This window comes from Gopherus evgoodei, chromosome 2, assembly GCF_007399415.2.
Source record: "Gopherus evgoodei ecotype Sinaloan lineage chromosome 2, rGopEvg1_v1.p, whole genome shotgun sequence".
Taxonomy (NCBI): Eukaryota; Metazoa; Chordata; order Testudines; family Testudinidae; genus Gopherus; species Gopherus evgoodei.
This window is the reverse complement of record NC_044323.1, coordinates 62,587,410-62,608,340: the sequence shown is the minus strand read 5'-3', so window position 1 is coordinate 62,608,340 and position 20,931 is coordinate 62,587,410. Positions and strand designations below refer to the sequence as shown.

The following is a 20,931-nucleotide window of genomic DNA, read 5'->3' as shown; positions in this document are numbered from 1 at the left end:
GAGTGAGAGAATGCAGTGGGTTTTAGTCAATATTCTTTAGAGATGTTTGCTCTTGGGCTGCTTATGGTAGGAAAGTTGCAGCCAATTCATGTGAGCCTAACCCCCTGCAGGAAAAGGATAAACATAGTTTTGATCATTTAGTAGGTGTGTAACTTTTGAGATTCAGGCACTCATCCTTTTGATAAATGTCTTGTACATGAATTTTCCTGTTTCCTTTGATGAAATGGCATTTACTTACTGTACTAACTATTCCTCCTCATACTCTCAAGAAGTAGTTCAAGATTTGTTACAGAAAATCGTTTGTGGAAATGTTTTCTTTTCTACAAATATATCCTGGACATTTTCCTTCTAGTTCCTACAGTTGCTGATTGTTTGTACAATCATTGTTCAGCTATCACCTCTGATAAATCATAAAGCACATGACTTTGTATGTGGTTTGTACTATTGAAAGAGGTGAAACAGCAGAAGGTAACATTCAGTGGAACATTAATGCTGTTACACAGACATCATGTGACTTCATGACTGTGTTTCTTTAGAAAAGAGCCATTGAGGCTCACTAGGTAGAGGATAAAGACCTAGTTTTTCTTTTTCGGTAATTTTATTAGAAACTTGGATCCTGGTTAAAGTCAAAACTGGAGACCTAAATGAAATGAGCCTGTGTTTGCATCTGAGTACCACAATGGACAATAATCCAGATAATAAAATATACACTTAAACTTTGGCAGTCTTCTGTTCTCAGGAAGCATTATTGCTAAGTACTGCATTGCCTTAACTCAAAGATAGTCCTTCCGGGACTGGGTTCAGGCTGAGGTCACTGGAAGAACAAACTTTGTATTTCTTACCAAAGCTGGTTTGGGGATAACTGGGGACTCTAATAAGGTCATAGAGCAAACTTACAGACCTATCTGCCATATCGTCATGAAACTCGGCTATCTGGCAGGAACATGTGTTATACCCTTCCCTGTGACTCCCACAGAGAGCCAAAAGGAGGTGGGGAGACCTCAACAATTATCTTTTGAATCCAGTGAGCCAGAAATCCTCTTACACCACCCCTGGTGGTTCATTTATTTAAAATGAATCCAGCTCTGATCTCAATCAACTCATGCAAAGGATCAGTCCTGACACTCCAGCTTGTGCTCTTCATAACCAGTTTTATTTTAGTTACACCTCTTGCTTGTCCCATATCCCTGTATGCCCATCAGGCAAGACATGGTACTTTGTCTTCTGCTTGGCCGACAATATCTGAAGGGTGATCTGCTGCAGTCTGTGTCTGTCAATCATATTGTGTTAATGTAACAGGGTGACTGTTGGTGGGAGATAAATTTAGGTGTGGATGGATGTAAAACTAGTTTGAAAGATGTCAGCTTAAGTCAACATAACCTTTTAATTTATACCAGGTGGCAATCTCTAGGAGTCTTTCCTCTGTGTGTCAGCAGTGTATACACCAAGAGCCAGATTCTGATTCCACTTGCATCAGAATACATTTGGAATAACTCAGTGCAAGTTTTTAGTGCTACTGTGAATTTACATGGATGTAATTGAGGTCACAGTTTGGCCCTAAGCATCTTGTATTGTATGCATGTGATGTCATGAGTATAAGCCATTTTTCATGTGTTGATAATTAGAGTCATGAATGGTTTCAGCAGAAATCTGGCTAGGAATGTCTTGTAGAATCTCAGTGACAAATATGTAATAAATACAGATACTTCGTAGTAATGACTGATTTTTCTATCTGACGCAGAGTAGTCTTTTCAAAACAAAATGTATTTGCTCATTGTAAATCAGTATCTGATATCATCTGAGCCTAAGGCAGGAAAAAAAGTTCATGTAATGCCATGGATTGTGAATGTATTTCATCCAGGTGAAATTAGTTCTGGTTATATTAAATGTAATAACAACTGACATTAGTAACATTTTTCACCCTGGAGGGGAAACACTTTTCAGACAGTGTCTTAAATAAAATTCTCAGTTACCCAAGTGTAAATCCATTTCAAATAACTTTCCAATGAGGCCAATGGAGTTATTCTGGATTTACACTGGTGTAATTCTGAGCAGAATTTGGTCCTGAGTGTACTCGATTTATTACGCTATTACATTGTAAGCTGGTGTGCAGATATATACACTGGGGAAGGAAAAATGTAAGTTTCAGCTATAGGTCACTTCACATCTCTTTCCTCTGAGCTTGTTTTATTTCCAAAACAAAACTCAAAACCAGAACAAATCAACTCAAACTACTCGATAATAACCACTCAAGGCATTTCCAGGTTCAGTCATCGGGGAGAGGAGACACCTTTCCCCCTGTGGTAACCTCTGTCACACTTACTGGGCAAACTCCACCTCTGAACCCACGTGGTCTCTCTGAATGCATCCCCTCTTGGCCTCAGGGTTTGGGCCATCACCTCTACCCCTTGGGATGGAATGCTGGGTTGTAGTTTCCTGTGTATCAGCTGTGATCACCTCTGACATAGGTTCCGATCCTGCAGGTTTGTTCCCTATGGGGCTATGAAAGTGGTATTTAGTAAACCAAACAGCCTTCTTAAAGGCAAAGTATTTATTTAGAACAAAAGCAGTTCAGAGAAAACATGTCCAAAAAAACAGTACAGCAGCCTAAACACAGAATGCTAGCTTTCCTTTACTGCTAACTGTTCCGTCAGCGGTCGGCAACCTTTCAGAAGTGGTGTGCCGAGTCTTCATTTATTCCCTCTAATTTAAGGTTTTGTGTGCCAGTAATACATGTTAACCTTTTTGAAGGTCTCTTTCTATAAGTCTATAATATATAACTAAACAATTGTTGTATTTAAAGTAAATAGGGTTTTTAAAATGTTTAAGAAGCTTCATTTAAAATTAAATTAAAATGCAGAGCCCCTTAGACCGGAGGCCAGGACTCTGGCAGTGTGAGTGCCACTGAAAATCAGCTCGAATGCCGCCTTTGGCATGTGTGCCATAGGTTGCCTACCCCTGGCCTACATCCTTCAAACTCCCTCTCAGAGCCTGTTTCTCTGTCTCATCCTGCTCCCCCAGATAGCTTCTGACAAGTTCCCCCTGGACAGCCCAGGATGACTGACAACCCCTCTCCCCTAAGAGGAGTTTTAACTGTTTAGCATACTTTTGATCCCCCAGCTCTCATCCTGGCAAAACAAGGCTTGAGAAAGAAGACAGGATTCTTGAAACCAACAGCCCTCTGGTCCCTAGGTATGTACCTAGATCAGGGGTTCCCAAACTTGGTTCGTGGCTTGCTCAGGGTAAGCCCCTGGTGGGCCGCGAGACGTTTTGTTTATCTGAGCATCTGCAGGTATGGCCACTCGCAGCTCCCAGTGACTGTGGTTCGCCATTCCCGACCAATGGGAGCTGCGGGAACTGGCACAGGGCAGGCCACCACTTCCTGCAGCTCCCATTGGCCAGGAATGGCGAACTGCGGCCACTGGGAGCTGCGAGTGGCCATACCGGCGGATGCTTAGGTAAACAAAGTGTCTCACAGCCCGCCAGGGGATTACCCTGAACAAGTCATGAACCAAGTTTGGGAACCCCTGCCCTAGATGATCATATCTGGGAAGCCACTGTGTTGCTCCTCATTTGTTCTCCCCACCACTCTTATTGACTTTGAACATTCTGGTGTATAGTAAACATTCCTCTGCCTGAATATAAGCTCTATACTCTCTAACTAACTAAGTTAATAACTAAATAACTAAGTTAAATATCAGTATTTTAGACAGTGGCAGCTTTTGTCCCATGGTGGCCACCTGCATAGCTGAATTCTGGGGCCTCTACCAGTATTGCTGCTGTCCATCTCGATGGGCAGGGTTTGTGTTCCCGTACCATTACATGGGGCGAGGTTTGTGTTTCACTTTGCATACATATTTCACTGTCTTGGCCCTCCCACAGTTGCATAGGTTGCAGGTGTTAACACAAGTACTGATTTTAGATTCTTGCATAGCAGCTCCTACAGTATTCATAACATTACCACCCATCAGCTCCACTTGTGTCACAGCCTCCTTTGCACCGGCTTACCTTTTCCTTGTATAACCCCACTCACAGCAGCCATGTGATAGGTTGGAACCTGGTAACTCTTTACATGTTGGAGTACTTTAGCACTTTGTCACATACACATTTGCCATTGAGGGAAAAGAGACAGAGCTACTAGGGCTGACTGGAAAACGAGAATTCTATGTCATGAAAAATATTGAGGCTTTGACATTTGATTTTGTTCCAAGAAAACCAGGACCTTTTGAACATTTTCACACAAAAATGGCAAAAAGTCCCGTGGCACCTTATAGACTAACAGACATAGTGGAGCATGAGCTTTCGTGGGATCATGCATCCGATGAAGTGAGTATTCACCCACGAAAGCTCATGCTCCAATATGTCTGTTAGTCTATAAGGTGCCACAGGACTCTTTGCTGCTTTTACAGATCCAGACTAACACGGCTACCCCTCTGATACTTCACACAAAAATGGAATTTCTGGTCAAAACCAGAACCCAATTACAGCCTAGCTGTGAGCCTGGTGGTCAGAGTACTCAGCTGAGCTATGGGAAATATAGGTTCCAATCCCTACTCTGCCTGTTAGATACCAAGACTGTCCTAACCTATTGACTACAACAGGGGTTGGCAACCTTTCAGAAGTGGTGTGCCGAATCTTCATTTATTCCCTCTAATTTAAGGTTTCGCATGTCAGTAATACAATTTAATGTTTTTAGAAGCTCTCTTTCTATAAGTCTATAATTTATAACTAAACTATTATTGTATGTAAAGTAAATAAGGTTTTTAAAATGTTTAAGAAGCTTCATTTAAAATTAAATTAAAATGCAGAGCCCGCCCAGACTGGTGGCCAGGACCCGGGCAGAGTGAGTGCCACTGAAAATCAATTCGCTTGCCTCCTTCGGCACGCGTGTCATAGGTTGCCTACTCCTGGCCTACAATGTGGTGTCTGCTTTTCACCAGAAATGCCATCCTAGACCTGAAGAACATTCCTGATGAAAAAATGTTCCATCAAAAAGTTCCCAAACAGCTCTATTATACACATACACAGGGCCAAATTCTGCTCACAGTTATACCACTGCAAATCCAAAATAATGTATGCAGGTGCAAATATATGTAATGCAGCCAAATCCCTAAAGCAAGCAGCAAGACTATTTATTGCTGATTATTTATTTAATTGATTTTTGTTGAGTGTCTGTTGCCATTGTAACTACACAACAGTATTTCTAGGGGAATAAACTTCAAAATGTAACGGTGCGGGGAAATTTTAGGAAGGCAAAATGTAGTTTCCCAAGTTGGAGTTTGGTCAAGATTCACAGGTTAATATTCCTAAGGCATTTTTTTAAAAAGTGCCATTGAATCTTCAATGAACCACAAGTTGTTAGGACTGTGGTTTCAGGCTTCCTTTAAAACAGTGGCTCTCAACCTCTCCAGACTATTGTACCTTTTTCAGGAGTCTGATTTGTCTTGTATACCCCTAAGTTTCACCTCACTTAAAAACTACTTGCTTACAAAATCAGACATAGAAATACAAAAATGTCACAGCACACTATTACTGAAAAATTGCTTACTTTCTCACTTTTACTGTATAATTATAAAATAAATCAATCGGAATATACATACTGTACTCACATTTCAGTGTATAGTATATAGAGCAGTATAACCAAGTCATTGTCTGTATGAAATTTTAGTTTATGACTTTGCTCATGCATTTTAGGTACCCTGGTGTAAGACTAGGCAAATATCTAGTTGAGTTGATATACACCCACCCCCCCGGAATGACCTCTGCGTACTCCCAGGAGTATGTGTATACCTGGTTGAGAACCACTGCTTTAAAAGATGGCACTTCCTCTAACACCATTCTGGATCATTGGTTTAGTATGGAATCTGTGGCAGAGGATTAACAAGTACCTCTTGGAAACTTTCCAGAGCCTCTCTCTGAAGGATTCCCTACAGGTCTTAATGTCCATCGACACCCTGCTTGGCCATGCAGATTAACTACACAGGGCAATGTTCAGCTCACAGAAAGCACTACCTGCTTCCCACTTTACAATTCCCTACACAAGCCGCAGCAACTTACCCGGCATCTCATCTGCTTCCTGCTCCCTATTGAACACTTCTGGAGTAGAGAGAAGTTCCTGGCTGCCTGCCCCCCAGGCGAACCCACTGGGAGCTCCACATCCTCTTCTAGCTCCACTTCTTCATCCATAATTTCAGCCTCTGGGTTACTCCCTCTTTCTGCTGTCTGTGAAGTATCCACTGGGCTATCAGCGATGGAGGTAGCGTCATCACCGAGGAAAGCATTCAGCTCCTTATAGAAGCAGCAGGTCTTAGGTGCACCACCGGAGTGATGGTTCACCTCCTGTGCCTTATAGTACTCCTGCCTCAGCTCTTTTATCTTCGCTCTGCACTGTTTCATGTTCCGATCATAACCCTTTTCGCACAAGCCTTGAGAAATTTGCCCATATGTGTCCAAATTCCTATGGGTCAGTGGCAACTGCAACTGAACAGATTCCTCTCCCTATATACTGATCCAATCCAAATGCTCAGAGGTGGTCCATGTGGGAGCGTGTTTGATGTGATAGCCAGCCATGCTCAGCTGGGAAGCTCACATGGGAAACTAGCAAGCAGGAAATGAGATTTAAAATTCCCGGGGCTTGCAAGGGGGAGGGGTGAGTTGGCTGCTGGGCAGCGGAGTTCAAACTGCTGACCACAGCGGCAGCATGGGAATTCTGGGACACTTTCTGGAGCCCAATAAAATAAAATAAAAAAAGCCTGCTGTCTGCATTGACTGTTTGTCGACAATAACGAGAGGGGAAAAGACAAAGTCTCTCATAGGGGTGGAAGTTTTTTGTTGCCAAAACTGGGCATTTTTCACAACAAAAGTCCCATTGTTGTGTGTATGTTATCGCTCTTTTGTCACCACAAGGCAGTTTTTGGTGACAAAACTTGCCAGTGTAGACAAGAAAGACATAAAAGCGCAAGTGATGACAATGGACAACAGTGCAGAGACTGTTTTATACCAAACTAAGGGGAGGAACAGGTTTACAACAAACAAGAATCTTGTGATTTGTTTTGTAAATTGTTAATTCAGTTGTCACGGTCAGATGAGGTGTGAAAAAGCAGCAAATAATCCTGTGGCACCTTATAGACTAACAGACGTTTTGGAGCATGAGCTTTCGTGGATGAATACCCACTTCTTCAGATGCATGTAATGGAAATATCCAGGGGCAGGTGTATATATGTGTGCTAGCAAGCAAGCTAGAGATAACGAGGTCAGTTCAATCAGGGAGGATGAGGCCCTGTTCTAGCAGTTGAGGTGTGAAAACCAAGAGAGGAGAAACTGGTTCTGTAATTGGCAAGCCATTCACAGTCTTTGTTCAATCCTGAGCTGATGGTGTCAAATTTGCAGATGAATTGAAGCTCAGCAGTTTCTCTTTGAAGTCTGGTCCTGAAGTTTTTTTGCTGCAGGATGGCCACCTTAAGGTCTGCTATAGTGTGGCCAGGGAGGTTGAAGTGCTCTCCTACAGGTTTTTGTATATTGCCATTCCTAATGTCTGATTTGTGTCCATTTATCCTTTTCCGTAGAGACTGTCCAGTTTGGCCGATGTACATAGCAGAGGGGCATTGCTGGCATATGATGGCATATATTACATTGGTGAAAAAGGAGATTTGTAAGACATTGGCATAAAAACGGTAGTTGAAACCATTGAATGGATGATCAACCAAGGCAAGAGTGTAAAGGGATGAGAGTAAGGGACCAAGCTTGGAGGCCTGTGGGACTCAGAGAGCAGGAATGAGGCCTGCTCTACACTACGCGTTTATACCGATTTTAGCAGCGTTAAACCGATTTAACGCTGCATCCTTCCACACAACGAGGCCCTTTATATCGATATAAAGGGCTCTTTAAACCGATTTCCGTACTCGTCCCTGACAAGAGGAGTAGCGCTGAAATCGGTATTATCATATCGGATTAGGGTTAGTGTGGCTGCAAATCGATGGTATTGGCCTCCGGGCGGTATCCTACAGTGCACCACTGTGACCGCTCTGGAAAACAATCTGAACTCGGATGCACTGGCCAGGTAGACAGGAAAAGCCCCGCGAACTTTTGAATTGCATTTCCTGTTTGTCCAGTGTGGAGAGCTCACCAGCACAGGTGACCACACAGAGTCACCAGCACAGGTAACAATGCAGTCTCCTGAGAATCAAAAAAGAGCTCCAGCATGGACCGCATGGGAGGTACTGGATCTGATCACTATAGGAGGAGAGGATCCTGTGCTAACAGAACTCCATTCCAAAAGACGAAATAAAAAAAATTTGAAAAAATTTCCAAGGCTATGATGGAGAAAGGCCACACCAGGGACTCAGTGCAGTGCAGAGTGAAAGTTAAGGAGCTCAGACAAGCCTACCAGAAAACCAAAGAAGCAAACGGAAGGTCTGGGGCAGGGCGAAAACATGCCACTTCTACGCTGAGCTGCATGCAATTCTAGGGGGGTCCGCCACCACTACCCCACCCCTGTCCGTGGATTCCGAGGTGGGGGTAATAATCTCAGCCATGGCTGAGGATTCTGCGGACGGGGAAGATGAGGAGGAGGAGGAGGAGGAGGAGCTTGCAGAGAGCACACAGCACTCCGTTCTCCCCAGCAGCCAGGAGCTTTTTCTCACCCAGACAGAATTACCCTCCCAGCCCTCCCAAGCCAGTAGCCCAAACAATGAAACCATGGAAGCGACCTCTGGTGAGTGTACCTTTGTAAATATAAAACATGGTTTAAAAGCAAGAGTTTTTTAATGATTGATTTGCCCTGAGGACTTGGGATGCATTCGCAGCCAGTACAGTTATTGGAAAAGTTTGTTAATATGTCTACGGATGGAGCGGAAATCCTCCAGGGACATCTCCATGAAGCTCTCCTGGAGGTATTCCAAAAGCCTTTGCAGAAGGTTTCTGGGCAAGGCAGCCTTATTCCGTCCACCATGGTAGGACACTTTACCACACCATGCATGTAGCAAGTAATCTGGTATCATTGCATGACAAAGCCTAGCTGCGTATGGTCCCGGTGGTTGCTAGCATTCAAGCAACATGCGTTCTTTATCTCGCTGTGTTATCCTCAGGAGAGTGATATCGTTCATAGTAACCTGGTTGAAATTCAGGACTTTAATTAAGGGGACAGAGATGGCCATTCCTACTGGGCTGTTTGCCTGTTGCTTAAAAGAAATCCTTCCTTGCAGGTAGCCAAGTGGGGAGAGGGGAGGGAGGGTAACGGTGCTGAGTTTTTTCGCGTTTGGCTAGCAGGGATCTTCCCTGCTACCAGCCACGCGGTGGGGGGGAAAGGGGTTGTTTAGCAGTGATCTTCCATGATACCAGCCACACAGTGGGGGGAGGGGTAAAGCAATCATCCCACAGAATTGGAGCGGGGGGTGGTTTCTGCTGCTGCATGTTAACAGGAAAGAAGCAGCACTGAACAGGCTTTGCTTGGTATTTGGGAAAGGAGGGCACTGTGTATATGAAGGCTGCAGAAGCCGAAAGACAATGGCTTACCATGGCTGCATGCAAGCTGAATTCTGCTGTCCGGACCTGCGTCTGTGAGATCTGTAACACCAGAGCCGCAGGCACTCAATATTTAGATGCAAAATGCAACCTTGTAGTGAAATCACATGTGCTATGTAAGGTGAATAGTGTTGTTCACTGTGAAAGAGTATAATCATTGTTCTGTAAAATGTATCTTTTTAAATACTTCTCTCCCTTTTTTACCTCCCTCATGCGGCTGCAAATTTTTCAAGCCTCTCTACTCCATCCAGAAGGCTATCTCAGATAAGGTGGAGGAAAAAGAAGATGCGAGACGAAATGTTCTTAGAATTCATGGAAGTAACCTACAATGAAAGAGCTCATCTGAATTAGTGGAAGGATGTGGTATCAAATTACAGGAAAGATGCCAGTGAACGTGAGGACAGGAGGGACGAACGTGATGAGAGATGGTGGCAGGAAGATCAGAGGAGGCATGATGCAACGCTGGGGCTGCTGCGTGATCAAACTGACATCCTCCAACATCTGGTGGAGCTTCAGGAACAGCAGCAGGGTCACAGAGTGCAGCCCCTGTGTAACCACCCTCACCACTCACCATGTTCCATATCTTCCTCATTCAGACGTGTAAGACCGTGTGGGGGAAGGCTTCGTGAACCCGCCCACTCCACTCCCGTGGACAGCCCAACAAAAAGGCTGTCATTACTTTGAAATATTTTTAGTGGCCTTTTCCTTCCCTCCTATCCTCCTCCCAAACCACACCCGGGATACCTTGTCAGTTCTCTCTCTCTTTTTATAATGACTTTTTAATAAAGAATACATGATTTTTAAAAGATAGTGACTTTTTATTTCCTTAAGCAAGCTGTAATCGAAGAGGGAGGGTGGGTTGCTTACAGGGAATGAGTCAATCGGCGGGGGGGGTTTCATCAAGGGGAAACAAACACAACAGTCACACCGTACTCTGGCCCGTGATGAAACTCGTTTTCAAAGCTTCTCTGATGCGCACCGCTTCGTGGTGTGCTCTTCTAATCGCCCTGGTGTCTGGCTACATGTAATCAGCGGCCAGGTGATTTGCCTCAGTCTCCCACCCCACCATAAAGGTCTCCCCCTTACTCTCACAGAGATTGTGGAGCACACAGCAAGCAGCAATAACAATGGGGACATTGGTTTGGCTGAGGTCTGAGCGAGTCAGTAATATGCACCAGCGCGCCTTTAAAAGGCCAAATGCACATTCTACCACAATTCTGCACTTGCTCAGCCTGTAGTTGAACAGCTCCTGACTACTGTCCAGGCTGCCTGTGTATGGTTTCATAAGCTATGGCATCAAGGGGTAGGCTGGGTCCCCCAGGATAACTACAGGCATTTCAACATCCCCAACTGTTATTTTCTGGTCTGGGAAGTAATTCCCTTGCTGGAGCCGTTTAAACAGAGTAGTGTTCCTGAAGACGTGAGCATCATGAACCCTTCCTGGCCATCCCACGTGGATGTTGGTGAAATGTCCCTTGAGATCCACCAGTGCTTGCAGCACCATTGAAAAGTACCCCTTGCGGTTTATGTACTGGGTGCCCTGGTGCTCCGGTGCCAAGATAGGGATATGGGTTCCATCTATCGCCCCCCCCCACAGTTAGGGAATCCCATTGCAGCAAAACCATCCATTATGACCTGCATGTTTCCCAGAGTCACAACCTTTCGTAGCAGCAGCTTAATGATTGCTTTGGCTACTTGCATCACAGCAGCCCCTACAGTAGATTTCCCCACTCCAAATTGATTCCCAACTGACCGGTAGCTGTCTGGCATTGCAAGCTTCCAGAGGGCTATTGCCACTCGCTTCTCCGCTGTGAGGGCTGCTCTCATCTTGGTATTCTGGCGTTTCAGGGCAGGAGAAAGCAAGTCACAAAGTTCCATGAAAGTGCCATTATGCATGCGAAAGTTTGGCAGTCACTGCGAATCGTCCCAAACCTGCAAAACTATGCGGTCCCACCAGTCTATGCTTTTTTCCCGGGCCCAAAAATGGCGTTCAATGGCTAGAACTTTCCCCATTACCAGCAGGATCTCCAAAGTGCAGGGGCCCACTGTTTGAGAGAATTCTGCATCCATGTCCTCATCACTCTTGTCACTGCGCTGCCGTAGCCGCCTCCTCCTCGCCTGGCTTTGCAGGTCCTGGTTCAGCATAGACTGCACGAGAATGCGCGAGGTGTTTACAACATCCACGATTGCGGTCTTGATCTGAGCAGGGTCCATGCTTGCTGTGCTATGGTATGGCAGTTGCACAGTTCACCCAGGAAAAAAGGCACAAAATGGTTGTCTGCTGCTTTCACGGAGGGAGGGGTGAGGCTGTACCCAGAACCACCCGCAACAATGTTTTTTGCCCCATCAGGCACTGGGATCTCAACCCAGAATTCCAAGGGGTGGGGGAGACTGCGGGAACTATGGGATAGCTATGGGATCACTACCCACAGTGCAACGCTCTGGAAATCGACGCTAGCCTCGGTATATGGACGCATACCACCGAATTAATATGCTATGTGCGGCCACATGCACTCGACTTTATACAATCTGTTTTACAAAACCGGTTTATGTAAAATCGGAATAATCCTGTAGTGTAGATGAAAAGGGCTCACTGAAAGAGAGAATGACAGAATGACCAGAGAAGTAGGGGTGGGGAATCAGGAGAGAACACTCATGAAATTTCAGTGAGACCAATATGTTAAGAAGGGTGGGCATGATTGAAAGTGATCGTATGATGGTGTTAGCTGGACTCCATGACCCAGGAGGTCCCTTTCAGTTCTATGTTCTTATGAAATTGTCCATTCTCTCATTTAGGCACAAATGATAGCATTCAAAAACTACATGGGCTAGACAGGTGCACAGACTGAGACTGGCTCTGAAACTTTGGCCCTTGATGGTCACAAGTGGTCAGGACCTCCCTCTTACTGGCTCAAAGCGGAGCGCAACCCTAATGCATCATCAGCACTGCTTTTCATCGGACACAGATTCTTTTGGGCAGGACCAGACATGCCCAATAGAATCTTAATGGCTATGAGATCACAGCATAGTGTGACATGGCATCAGGCCTGATATCTCAAGTTGGAAACCAAAAGCCAAAACCAAATTCCAGAGAAATGCCAAAAATCAATCAATCAATCAATCTAAGGAGAGGCCTTACAAGCGAAAGAAAGTCTTGTTACTTTAAATAGCCTTTTCTTTGTAACAGTCACTTTGGTAAAACAAAACAAAACAACCCTTCACCTCTAAAATTAACACAATGTAAATTAATATCCTTATCACTGAGTCCACAAAAGCATTACAGACAACAATTTGTTGCTGTTGCAAATTATCCTCAGATTAACTGTTTTCAGAGCTTCACCTGCCAAGATAAGTGACTGGCAGCTACAGGCATGAGCTATGAAGGTCTTCACTTGGAACTGATTGTATAATGCTAAATAGGCAGTTTATTTAAATGTGTAAAACACAAAGAAACCTAGAGCTGGCTGAAAATTTTCAAAAGTCTTTATGTCAAAAAATAACTCTTTTTCCTAAATAAAATATTTTGGCAAAAATTGTCCATTTTCAAAATTTTTTTACAAAACCTTGTATTTCCCCCAGTATGTTCCCCAATTTTCTAAATAGTTGTTCCATTTTCATTTTCTCAAATTCCTTTCCTCCCTTCTTTACTTTCCTTCTCCTTTACTTTTTCTCCCGGTTATTTTTGGTTATATTTGAAAACAAATGGGGAGGGGAGAGAAAAGAAGAAAAGGGGGAGGGAAGGAGGAAGGAAAGGACAAGAAAAGAAATGATGGAAAAAACAGAAAAATTTACAAAGTTTTAATTTTGCAAAAATAACTCAACAAAATGAAAAAACAGGTCAGTTTTCAACCCTGTAAAATGAAAAAAACTTTGAAATTTTGAAATGTCCTTCCCCCACTCAAGAAAAAAAGAGACTGAAGGAAACTCAGTCATCACAGATGAAGTTACTCAGATTTAAAAATGTGCCTCAAGAAATTTATTGAAAATGTCTTGCCAACATTGAACTACAGTGTCCCAGCATCTTCCTGGTGCATCAGGCAGAAGGATGACGCTGATGAGGCAATGGCATGTATTAACTCATAGCCTCATCTTACTTCACGTCTTTGGCTTACAAATTTTACTACTGCTTTTATTAGAGTATGATTCAAGTCCCAACCCTTCTACAACTGCCAGATTGGCCAAACACTTACAAATAATAATTAATTAGAAATACTTAATGCTAAAGTTATGTAACATCTTGTGAGGCTAGAGACCTCCTGTCCAGAACTCTGTATGCTTTTACCATTGCAGTTTCATTGTTTCTGTGTGTCTCCTGTCCTCTTGTTCTCCTTGGCCCTTCTGGTGTGTTTCACACATGTGGACCATGCTGTACAGGAGTGGAGGAGTGTTACAGGGTACATTTGACTGTTCCCTGCAGTGGCCATTGCTTGAGATGAGGACCAGTTTACCCCCCCCACAACTGTGCAAAGGCTGCATATGCTGCAAGACATGGTAGTGTGGTGGGACTCAGCACGTAGAGATAGAGCAGGTGCTGAAGCTGGAGCCTGCAGTCTAGTGGCCATGAGAGCAAGTAACCTCTTGAAAAGCTCCTTGTGCTGCATGCTGTCTCTGCTTCCTCCTTCAGCCTGTGGTCATGCTTCAGGAACTGTGCCACCAATCTCTCCTCATGCTGGGCAACTGTTCTCTCTTTCCAAACTCTCTGTCTTCTCCCTCTGATACGCAACGTGCTGATTGGCTTTGGCTAACGTGTACACTGTCATTTCATCCCTCACTCTTTTTCTTTTTGCGCATTAGTTGAGAGTTCATTTCCCTGGGCTCTTGTCTCTGCCCAGCAGAGGTGGAAAGGCCTGCGAAGGAACCTGAAAGAGTAGGCTAATTGTCTGACCATGAGAAAAACAAACAAATATTTCCATTGTTTTTCAGGGGTTGTGTCACTTCAGAGTCAAAAGATATGTCTTTCTATCATTCAGTTTTATTTTGTTCATACAAAAATCATTGCCCAGCTCCAAAGGTCCTGCAAGTTATCTTTCATGCCAATGCACCTCACAATAAGATTCACATAGAAAATCAAATTCTCACAATTTTTCCCGAGTGAGTGGGTGGAGGGTTTCCTCTCTGGTAGGGCAAGCTTGGGAGGACATTACGGTTCTTGAGGTGCCTGAGTGGAAGAATAAACTTCTGTACTAAGCCAGAAGAGGAGAGCCATCTATCTATGCTAAGGAGATTTTTAGGCTGTTGGTGACTGACCATCACTTCTACAAATGGAGGGGGCTTGTGAGCGGTCCTATTATGTATGCCTTGCCCCAGAAGTGAACCAACCATCTCGAGTTCCTACTCCATGAGAAGTTCGCATGAATCACCGGTGAGGAATGAGTGAAAATTTGTGGCAAAATCAATAAGATGCTGATATAGGATGGAGATGCATTACAGCCTCCTTACAAGCACAGTACAGAGATCCCAGGACAGTGGGATGATTTCTAAATTGTGTTGTACTTGCAGGAAAGGGACTGTAAAGCTCTTAAGTGTGATGCCCCAATCTATCTGTCTAACATCAAGCATGTAGCTAGTAAAAATGTCATGTTAACTGCTTGTTTAATTTTTTCCCACTTTCCATATTCCATGTGGTGTAGGGTGACTGGGACAGTGGCAGGGATGAAAGTAACTTAATGGGGGATGGCTTAGCCCGAAGGAGCGTGGCCTCAGGCAGAATGGGTTGAGCTGTGGCCAGACTCCTCCAGCCAGCCCTTCTGTGTGGCCCGGTGGCAATTTAAAGGGCCCGGGGCTACTGGCTGCTGCCACTGCTAGTGCTCCCCTGGGGCTCCAGCTGCAATTTAAAGGGCTGGAACCCTGGGCCCTTTAAATCATCACTGGTGCTCCGGCCCTTTAAATTGCTGCCGAAGCCCTGGGGCTCCTGGCTGCCACCAGTATGGTCGGCTGTGTACCAGCTCTTACTGGTATGCCATACCTGACTGTATCAGCTTACTTTCACCTCTGGCCTCTGGGGAAGTAGCATAGCTTTTGCCCTCATCAGAAGCACACTACATCTTCCTGCTTAGAATAATAATGTAATTGCACATAACCCGGAAATCGCGCCCATTCTTATACTAATAGCAGCAAATATGGCAGGCAGAAGAAACATATCAGGCTCCTTCCCTGGTTTGGCACTTCTTCTGCTGTAGTTTCAGCTACGGGCTACTCTCCAGAGCCGTTCCCAAATAGGTCCTCTAAATATAGACCCAGGATGGGCTGTAGCTGTTTGATGGCATAGCCTGATCCGGGACTGGTGTTGGCACCAGGGTTACTCCAGGTGCTTGATCAGTAGGCTGTCGTTTGGTGGTACCTGTGAATGCGGTCTTATAAGGGTGCTCTCCCTGCTCAGCAGATTATCATGCACCACTGTGGGCTCAGTGCTTTGGGCAGTTCCCAGCACTGATTAAATTCCTTGTAGAAATAGTAGGTAGATGAGGAATTCCCTGAGGTGCAGTTATCATCTCTGGTTTTGTGGTAATTGGTCTTGAGGGACTTGGTTTGCTCCCAGCACTGACTGTTGATCTGGTGGATCCTCAGCTGCTCTGAGACACTTTTATACACATGCTCATTTCTTGTGCTCTTGCTGAAGTCAAATGTCTTGCTTGCTTCAGATCACGGATTTACCAGAATCTAGCTATGTTCCTTTAGCCTGCAAGCAGCACACTTGGTGTAGGGCTGCTTCGTAGTGCTGCCCATAGCTAAAACATGACAAGGTTAACTATGTTTACAGGTGAGCAGTCCATGTGGAAAGGAATGGTTAAACATCAAGCAGCTGTATTTGAACCAGGAGGTTGCTTTTGGTTTCTGGGAATTGACTCAGAAGTTTGTGGATAGGAGGGCTCAGACATACAGGCCTAGGGGATTGTGGGATAGTGTTGGTGGACTCTTCCGATATGAGCCTGGTGACCTGGGCTTCAGCTGCATCTACACTGCAAAATGATTCGCCTTGGACCCCATGCCAGAGCAGGACTTGGGCTCAGACCCACAACTTTAGGCAAGTCCACAAGCCCAAGTCCCGAGAAGTTTCTGGTACAAGTCAGAAGGCTTTGTGTGTTGACTTCAGGGTGGCTTAGGCTTAAACCCAAGCCTGAGTCCAGGTTTACTACACAGTGTAGACATATCCAAAGACTTATTCAATGGAGTACTTTTCTAGAACACAGAATCCTTCCAGTATGACGCACAGGGCCAGCCAGAGGGGAGGGGGCAATTTGCCCCAGGCCCCGGGCCCTACAGTGGCCTCCACGAGAGTTTTTTAGGGTCCCTGGAGTGGGGTCCTTCACTCGCTCCAGGGGCCCCAGAAAACTCTCAAGGAGATTTTTAGGCTGTTGGTGACTGACCATCACATCTACAAATGGAGGGGGCTTGTTAGTGGTCCTATTATGTATGCCTTGCCCCAGAATTGAACCAACCATCTTGAGTTCCTACTCCATGAGAAGTTCTGCTCCGGGGAGGAAGGACCCCCCGCCACTGAATTACCGCTGAAGCGGGATCTGCCGCCGAAGTGCCAGGTCTTCGGTGGCAATTTGGCGGTGGGGTGCCCCTGCAATGGTTCTTTGGGGCACTTTGGCAGTGGGTCCCGGAGCGGAAGGACCCCCCGCCACCGAATTACCACCAAAGACCCCAGGCCCCCTGAATCCTTTTTCAGTGTGGTTAAGAGAATAAAATGAATGGTTGGCAGAGATCAAAGACCTGGGATTTTGGTGATGGGCTTTGGGCAAATGGAATAGACCTTGTGATCTTTGTGGGCTGCGGTCCCCACCCTTCTGTATTCTTTGTCCACTTTGAAGAGGGAGGGTGGTAGGACTCACCGAGACCTGTGTCCTGGAAAGTAGACTGAGGAGGGCCTACCCGAGTTATGCAAAGGAGCTCTGTAACCCTTGCACTGGAACAAATTAAATGCCTGGTATAGGAGAGGCTGGGTGATGGGTGGCTAGTGACCCTCCCCTTTGTTCAAGTTTAATAAAAGTTGTTGTGGCCTGCCATTTAATTCAATGTGTCTGTCCTCTTTTTGCCACTGTGTCCGCATCAAAGCACCCATCTGGATTTCCTTAATAAAGTGCTTGAATTTCATCAAAGACTACTTTTCAAGGAGTTTAGAGAGCAGAGTCTGTTCCAAACTTCCAGCACTGTTCCCTTCACAACTCCATCCAGAACACGAGGTGTAGGGATTCAATAATTATAAACAACTTTCACCTTTTGACCTCAGGCACTCCTGACCAATAGGAAATCAGCATTCACATAGGCAAATCTTCATCCCATGTGTATATGCCATGAGATAATTCAAAATTCACTGTCAAGATTAAAATATTATTATTAACTGGTGTTTATAATAGTTTATAACATTAGTAAGTGGTGTTAGAGAAGATGTTAGTTTGCCTCATTTTGAAATATGTCTATTTCTCAATGTTCTGTTACAAAGGAAAACAGAAAAGCAAATGCATGTTTATATAAACCCTTCCTCTGAATTAAGAGATGTCATGCTTAAGCTTTCGTTGTTTATATCTACAAACATGGAAGGAAATAGTCCTGAATTTAAATTTTCAGCAGGCCAGATTATACAATCTGTCCTGCATAAGGGTCGAACTGTGGTTCTGCTGCCTCAGAAACAGAGCCAGGAAGTCGAGAGGACAGAGAGGAACCTTGCTGAGGCAGGATTTCTTCCTGGCTCCCCTTTGGCTTCCTGGTCCTGGTCAGTAGTGGACTGCTAAATCCTCACTCTTTGCACTGTCAGAGCTCTGCTGGCTGGGGCATTGGCAGGCGTAGAGCACATCTCCACCCATTCCCCACCACTCAGAGAGTGGGATTAGTGGGTGCACAGCTCCAGTTTACCTATACACACAAGGACACAACATCCAGGGAGGCCACACAGAGGTAATAAGAAGGGGAGAATTTTAGTCACCCCTACTCTCCATGTGGTTGCATAGGCAAGGCCATAGTTTGGGCCTTATTAAAGGAAAATTGACTGACCCGGATTACTCTTATAAAAACAGATATAGGAAAGCTAGGGAAATAATGCAGGTTCATTTACAATACCGACTTATATGCTAAAACAGTGCATGTGGATTGTTAGTCAGCTTATTAACTTTTAATTGAATTATTGGCCATTTAAAGCCTGATTTTGAAAAATAGGTGCTTAAATTCTGCTTATAAAATATGCATTCTCAAAATACACATGAAATATGCATGTGCTCCTGGAAATAGCCTCCTTTGTGTAGAGAGCAAACAAGTATGCATTTGCACATACGTCTTTCCAGGTTCAACGACCCTTTGTGTGCAAACAGTTACCTGGTCTGCAGACAGCTTCTACTTTACATCCCCGTTTACTTTTGAATTATAATTTGTTCCATGCTATATGAAAGGTATAAAACCCAGTCTCTGCTGCGGATAATGAATGTTTTTAACCCAATTTCTTTCTTTCTTTCTTTCTTTCTTGTTTCATCATCCAACACTGAAACTTTCAAATGAGTTAGAGATTACAGCAAGTCAAAAAATATTGGTAGGGGAGACTAGGAGAATATCCATCCTTGCATTCTTTTTTCTGTTTTGCCACTGACAAAGGGTGGAAAAAGGAAAAAGGGGTCTGGAGTTAAAAAAAAAAAAAGGAACCAAAAAGCTGGAAAAAAATGATAAATTTTTCATTTTACAATTTCATGACAAAATCCAAAATGTTTATGAATTTTTTTTTGTTCAAAATATTTCAACCAGTTCTGCTGGATGCTCATTCTCTGTGAATGTGTTAGAACATCGTGAGCTTTCCGATATGGAATAGCGTTAAAGTGGTGCAATGAAATGCTTTACGAAAAGGCGAGATGGCAGAATATTTGTAAGAAAAAGCCATTAAAGATTTCTTTAATCAAAGAATGAAAAATTAACCAACAAAATGATCAACTTTTTTGGACAAATTGGTTAGAGAAGTCTGGCACTTGACTTGGCTCACACCCAACACTGATAATATTATCAAGAGCAGACATGGAACTGATGCCAAATTAAAAGGAGAACAGTGTGAGCTTTGAGTGACAGAAATGACCTTCTGCCAGGAAAGGTAAATAAGAATGCATGAGGAATGTTTTCCTCTCATTTTTGTATTTACTTTTAGCATTAAGAAATCACCCTAGGGCTGTGAACCTCTGAGGCAGTATGCATCGAAACCGGTAAAGGACAGGATAGAATTTAAAGGTATTTTCAAGACATTCATCTTGAACACAGCTACTAACTATTCTCACTCTTAGTGAGTAAGGTACCACAAAATAAATTACTGCTCAACATGTTTATTAGCATTTCATTACCAAAAAAACCCGAAGTATTTGACAAACGATATTTTTAAAAGTTTTCTGAGGGCAAGTTTCTGGTTAGAAAAGGATTCATTTAGTTTATTACAAGCCTAGGCACAGAGAACCCTAAAGTATTCACATTTTAGCACTTAAGATTCTGCTGCCCTCATGTTGATCAGTATTTCATTTCCCAAATTCCATTGTTTTCAGTGGGGCTTCTCCTTGAGCAAGGTGCTGCTACTCATGAATAAGGGAGGCAGAATCATCGCAGTGGGGCACCCTTCTGGCTTTATAATCAATGAATCTAGCCTTGAAGAAATATTTGATTAGAGAATGGGAAAGAGGTGAATGAAATTTGATCATTTTCCTTAATACCCAGGACCAGGTCCTAAGCCAGGGGTAGGCAACCTATGGCACAGGTGCCGAAGGCGGCACGCGAGCTGGTTTTCAGTGGCACTCGCATTACCCAGGTCCTGGCCACCAGTCCGGGGAGGCTCTACATTTTAATTTAATTTTAAATGAAGCTTCTTAAACATTTTAAAAACCTTATTTACTTTACATACAACAATTGTTTAGTTGTATATTATAGACTTATAGAAAGAGACCTTCTAAAAATGTTAAAATGTATTACTGGCACATGAAACCTTAAATTAGAGTGAATAAATGAAGACTCGGCACACCACTTCTGAAAGGTTGATGACCCCTGTCCTAAGCTGATGTTAACTAAGCTACCTGGATCTACTTCCATATACCTGATTTAATAACTAGTTTTATCCACTATGGGAGCAAATTGTGTTGTGTACTGAATGACTAGTTTCCAGCCCTGCCATGCCCAGTTCAACACCAGAGGCCCAGACTATCTGCCATCTCCCTTGTTCAAACTCAAGCCTGTGAAATCAGACACAGATGATAATATTGTGATTTATGTACATATATTTTAATCTCTAATAATTTCTGCTTGCCATTTCATTACAAAAATGTGTGATATGAAAGAAACATTCTCAGATGGAGCTGTCAGAATCAAATTCCTGATTTTGTCTTTGGGTATTATTATTTTTGATTTTTTGTTTCAGGGAAATAGCATTTGTTTACTGTTTCCTGACTTCAC

General features: G+C 43.9%; 1 long non-coding RNA gene across 1 annotated transcript; it reads right to left on the bottom strand.

The window, feature by feature from the left end:
- Window positions 1-16,772: 16,772 nt before the first annotated feature.
- On the bottom strand, window positions 16,773-20,680 carry LOC115646665. Its single transcript, XR_003999097.1, has 3 exons — window positions 20,668-20,680; window positions 18,192-18,195; window positions 16,773-16,856 (listed from the first exon to the last, which is right to left on the bottom strand). It is a non-coding gene; the product is annotated as an uncharacterized LOC115646665 (long non-coding RNA).
- Between the last annotated feature and the right edge of the window lie 251 nt (window positions 20,681-20,931).